We start from the raw sequence: 6348 nt of genomic DNA, 5'->3' as shown, positions 1-6348 counted from the left end.
TGGGTCTCCCACATGGATGCAGGGACCCAAGCACTTGGATCATCTTCCACTGATATACCAGGCAAATTAGCAGGGAGGTGGATGGAAAGTGGAGCAACATGGTCCCAAACCTGTCCCCAAATGGGATGCTGGCACAACAGGTGGCAGCTTAATCTGATAAGTTACAATGCTAATTCTGAATGTTTTCTTAAGTAAAATGAAGAAGTATATTTGATTGTCTATCATTGAGAATCATTTTAAAGGAAAACTAAGACCAATAGATTGAAAGTATTGGGGTTCAGAACCTAGATAATGCAATACATTTTTAACAAATGAGTAACTGAAAATACAAATTGATTTTCTAATTATGAGGATTTCCTCAAATGGTAGTGGATCCAAGAATGATGTTATTCAAACACAAGCTTAGAAGATCTACAAAAAAATTTCCAGTAGCATCTGAGTATGGACCATTCACAGATCCTTCTAAACACTAGATATAGTAATTTTAAGAAATATTTCCTCAAATTACAATGTATAAATAGAATTTCATAAAATTATACAAAAAGAAGATATATCCCTTTACAGAACATAGACTTTGTGATGGATGCCGACGTACATCTTGAAATTCTACCATTCTGTTCCCTTAATTTTTAAAAAAATATTTATTGGGGGGGCAGCAAGATGGCGGAATAGGAAGAGAGCACACCGATAGTTCACAAAGACACAGGTTAATAAAAGTGGAGATACTGCAGGGTCAAGGAAGAGTAGGGAAGAAACAGCAGAGGAAACTCTTCCAGAACTAGTGATTCACAGTGGACCTGCGTGGAGAGCATGGGAGCCCAAGTTCGGGACACCAGCGGCAGAATCAACGCACCAGCGCTGGAACGCGAGGTGAGCCGAACTTCAATAGCCCGAGACACCAGCGGGCAAGCGGAAAGAGGAGACTAGAGGGAACAAGGATTGAAACTCCGTGGGGAAAAGTTCACCAGGCTAACTAGAAGAGAGAGAGGAAAAAAAAAAGTGACTGATACGGACACAAGTTTCTCTCTCTCCGCTCACGCCTCAAAGGCTAGCAAGACAAAGAGCAGGCGCCATTTTGGACATACGTCATAAGCAGGGCGACCTCAGGTCTGCACCAGCCCTGAGCCTAGCAGAAAAACCTGACTCTGGGGGGAGGGGTGAAATAACAGGAGATTAGCATCTAACTTGGCAACCCAGTGGGAGACTGCAGGAGAATTGGAGCCCACACCGAGGGCAACAGAGATTCCCTGTGTGGTCCTTGGGAAAAAGCTTCCGATCTCTGGCTCCTGTGGGTATATCACTTGCCTGCTAACTACATCCAATTACGTTCAGCTGTGCGGAATTACTTCCCTTCTGAATCCAAAAAAAAAAAAAAAAAAAGGAAGAAAGAGAGAGAGATTTACCACACCTAACCTGGGAGTGTCATCTTTGACAACCCTCAACCCTGAGGAACCAAACACAGCTCTCAGTCCACACTCATCTCAAGCCTCTAAGGCTCCACCAAAAGCACACAGTCCACTTAATATAGAGCCATAGTGTAACAAGAAAAAACACCACAGTGAAGAAACCAAATATCTCCAACATGCCAAACAACAAACACAAAAACCGAGGTAACAAGAACAAGGAAGACACTATGACACCCCTAAATGAAAAAGACACCCCAACTCAAGATTATGAAGATGATGAGATAGAAGAAATGCAAGAAGCGGATCTCAAAAAATTGATAAGAACATTAAGAAGTTCTCAAAAACAAATTCTTGAACTACAGAAATCCCTAATGGACAAGATAGAAAATCTCTCTCGTGAAAATGAAATATTAAGGAGGAATCAAAATGAAATGAAACAACTAGTAGAACAAGAAACTGTGATAGTGATGAGAAATTATAATGAAATGAAGAATTCAATAGATCAAATGACAAACACATTAGAGAGCCTTAAAAACAGAATGGGCGAAGCAGAAGAGAGAATATCAGACTTAGAAGACAGAGAACAGGAAAGGACACAGGCAAACCAAAGAAAAGAAGAGGAAATTAGAAATCTAAAAAATATTGTCAGGAATCTACAGGATACTATTAAAAAACCTAACATTCAGGTTCTGGGAGTTCCTGAAGGCATGGAGAGGGAGAAAGGATTAGAAGTCATTTTCAGTGAGATACTAGCAGAAAATTTCCCAGGTTTGGAGAAGGACAGAGGCATCTTAGTACAGGAAGCTTATAGAACCCCTAATAAACATGACCAAAAGAGATCCTCACCACGACATGTTGTAATCAAACTCACCACAGTGAAACATAAAGAAAAGATTCTAAAAGGTGCAAGAGAGAAACGCCAGATTACTCTCAGAGGATCTCCAATTAGACGCACAGCAGACTTCTCATCAGAAACCCTACAAGTTAGAAGGGAATGGCGAGACATAGCCCAGGAACTAAGAGAGAAAAACTGCCAGCCCAGAATATTATATCCTGCAAAGCTCTCATTTGTGAATGAAGGTGAAATTAAGACTTTTCATAGCAAACAGAAACTGAAAGAATTTGTTGCCACTCATCCTGCCCTGCAAAAGATGCTTAAAGATGTGTTACACACAGAAACACAGAAACATGGTCATCAATATGAAAGAAGGTAAAGGAAGGAAACCTCACAGCAAAAGATCACAGTAAGCTCAATTTCTCTTTGACATAGAATTAAACTCTGATGCTCTGTTGAAGCAATGTGTTAAAGTAATCTATTATGTTCTCTTGATGTCTGTTAAATTCTAATTGTTCAAAAACAGCTGAATTTTTATTAATAGCTATGGGTTATTTAAATATGTGCTTATTTTCAAAGATTTGAATAATCACCTTGTAACAATGATCAAATTTGGTCTATGTTATGTCATGATTTTAAGGAATCTTATTTCAACCAGATATTTTGGATTTTGAGCCTTCTTGGCATTCTTGACAGGCATTCAAAAAATCAAAGTTTCAAACAATCTGGACTCTAAAATTTCCAGTAAATCTTGGACTTTGGTTTTTCCAGTTTGGACCCAACTGAAAAAATCGAAGGACCTATGTCTCTCATCTTATAGAGACACCAACTGATCAAGCTATTTGGATTATATTAGAAGTACTGTCAAGATGTGACATGGTACCAAATTTTAAGTTTCTATAATGGAAAATGCTATTAATACAAATGTTTGAGAATTAAGAAGTCTAATGATTTTGTGTTACTAGGCATGATAGTTATCTTAATGAGAAAGCCCGAGAGGCCTAAAGGGTTAAATACTTGTAAAATCCTACAGGTGCTTTCAAAAATACTGTGAAGTAAACAAGTGCCTCTTGTTGGTTGATGAGTTTATAAATTTAAACATGGCGACTTAAAGTCTTTTGTCATCCACAGTTATATATGATTTACTGCTCATAAAACTAAAGCATTGTTGGTTCTGTGTTTAGCTGTCCTCCTATAGGTTCCTATGGACTTTTTCCAGCCACTTCTATTATATTCAGTACTTTGGGATGGCTCTGTAAACAGATGAAGGCAATAATGTATTAACAGTACCAACTGAGAGAAAGTATGGTTAACTGAGGTTACTAAAAACAAAAAGCAATTCAAATCAATTGGCAATCTACAAAAAGAGTTAAAGATTTTAAAAGCTATTATGAAAATTGCTATATTGGTCTATTATGCTATGTTATATGTGTGTACATATTGTATGTCCACATGGGAAAATTTTATTAAGAGTTTTATTTTAATTGGCTTATAGATAAGATTGTCCATAAATTTAAGCTGCTAAAATCAATCAAAGATACATTTTAATTTGTGTGACCTGAATCTGTGTATCATATGTTTTAAACTTGTTGGTAGAAAGAAACTAAAAACATTTTATATGGTTGTGCTTAAGTTTACTGGTTAAACAAACTACACCATGTTAGATATTTAAGAGGTGTTTCCAAATACATGATTCTTAAAATTTATAGAAGGCATTGGACCTTCTGGTAAATGTTTTCTTAAGTTGTTATCTAATGGTTGAAACTGTTTGCTAAGTATTCATGTAATATTGCTATTGTCAGCAAGCAATTTAGGACTTGCTCCCTCATTTCTCTATTCTAAGCCCAACTTGTTCTTTCATTTCTCTATTCTCCTCAAGGTAGGAAACTAATTCTATTATGAAGGAATCTGTAAGACGCACAATTTAATCTTTAGACCTTATAAAAGAGATGCCTAATATTTTTCTGTAATAGCATAGCCAAAATAATAACTTAAATAATAATCTCATAGCTAGATTCACTTGTCCATCAGCGAAGTATACAGTAAGTAGAAAAAACCTCCCTTTCAGACCAAAGGGAAAGAAAGTTTTAAAGTGAGAATATAATTTTCCTCATGGGCATTGTCTACCTTAGAAATACTACTACAGAACATGCCTATGACTATAGACCTGTAGTTCAGGCCACCAAAGATTAGAGATGGGAAACGGGCACTCCCTTGACTTGCATCCTCTGGTCTGCTTTAACACAAACCAGGAGGAAAAGAAAGCTAGGCATCAGAAGCAATGGGTGGCAGGCCTATTAATGGCTGATCTGTACAGTGATCTGCCCTCAAGGAGACCCAACAGGCCAGTCCACTGCAGTGGCTTTCAATGTGGTAAGCCTGGGCTTCAGCAGAAGTCAGCTTGTGGAGAGCCCTGGCAGCTCTGCCAAGAGTTGGATCACTGGAAATGGACCTGCCCTGGAGTCGAAGGATGCCCAGGTCAGAGCCACAGATCTCATTGGCTCTAAGCTGAAAAGCACTTCACTCAGCCCAACTTCCAAAGTGACCACTGCAGCTGAGGGGACAGCCAAGTAGGGTCAGCAACATTGCAGGCAGAACTGTAAATTTCTTGTTAGAGATGCCACCTGCCTTTACCTGGCCAGCTCTCCTCCCAGGCCAGCCAAGTAATGAAAGTCAACAGAGTGCCTTCCCCTAGGAGGTTCACACCTCCCTTAGGATATACCCCATGTGAAGAGATAGATAGGTCTGGGCCTCTTAATTTACAAGGCCTAAAGCCCACCAGATTATTATCAAGCCCCTTCTATCAGGTTCTATTTGCCTCTCAATCAGAAAACTTAATTGTAGCTTAGACAGCACCTTTCTTAGCTCCTCTAATAATGACTCTGTCCTTTGTTCTAGACCCTGTCTAGTGCACTTGGGCCTCATTCCTTTGTAATCATAACCTCTACTCTACCACCAATGGCTCTACTCCCAACCTGTGTGTACTGATGGTGCTCTTCTCCACTTAATGCTGTATAATTGTTCTAGCCTGGTAAATGCCACTCTTAGGATCATTGGTTACTATCCTCACCCTGTCTTTTATGACCTTGTGTAAATATGATCAGAGTCGGCGAACTTGGAAGGCTTCCATAGCCTTGGCAACTCATGATGAGAGCGTAGGGTGGTTACTGGCGCCATAAACTAGTGTGTCAATTTGTTGGGTCAACAACAGGAGTCACTGTGCACTTGCTCCTCATGTGGGATCTCTGTCCTTAATGTGCTGTACATTTTGATTTAATGCTATAACTAGTACTCAAACAGTATGTTTAACTTTGTGTTTCTATGTAGGTGCAAACTATTGAAATCTTTATACTAAATTGATCTGTATATAAAGAGAATTGAAAATGAATCTTGATGTGAGTGGAAGGGGAGAGGGAGCGGGAGAGGGGACGGTTGCGGGTGGGAGGGAAGTTGTGGGAGGGGGAAGCCATTGTAATCCATAAGCTGTACTTTGGAAATTTATATTCATTAAATAAAATTTAAAAAAAATTAAAAAAATATTTATTGGGTACCTACCATCTGCCAGGTACTGACCATAAGTTTTCTTTTAAATAATTTGTGAAATTTTAGCAATACAAATCCACATAGAAACTAGATTTTATTGAAAGACATAATAAAAATGGACAAATAAAGAACTAAATATAAAACATTAGCCTATTACAAGTTCCCTAAAGAGAGAAAGCATAACAAGGGTTACAGAGTGATAGAGGATAACAAGGACTTCTGATAGAATCAATTCTTCTAGGAAGAAGGTAAGCAAGGATCTGAATGAAGCACAGCATGAGAAAACATGGGGTAAGAACTCCCCAGTAAGAAGGAAGAGATAGTATAGGTGCTCCAAAGAAGCAACTAACTTGATATATGTGTATACCAGTGGGGAAGGTAGAACAGCTTAGTGGAGCATTATGGGAGAGAAATTCAAAGTGGTGAATGGGGCACAATTTTTATAAATCTTCTACAGCATGCTGGAGAATTAGGATTTGAATATGATTGTGTAGGGAAGTTTTGGTAAGGTCTGAACTGAAAAATGACATAATTTTAAATATATATTTTAAAATATTTTAGCTT

This window comes from Lepus europaeus, chromosome 8, assembly GCF_033115175.1.
Source record: "Lepus europaeus isolate LE1 chromosome 8, mLepTim1.pri, whole genome shotgun sequence".
Lineage (NCBI taxonomy): Eukaryota > Metazoa > Chordata > Mammalia > Lagomorpha > Leporidae > Lepus > Lepus europaeus.
Note: the sequence above shows the minus strand (reverse complement) of the source record.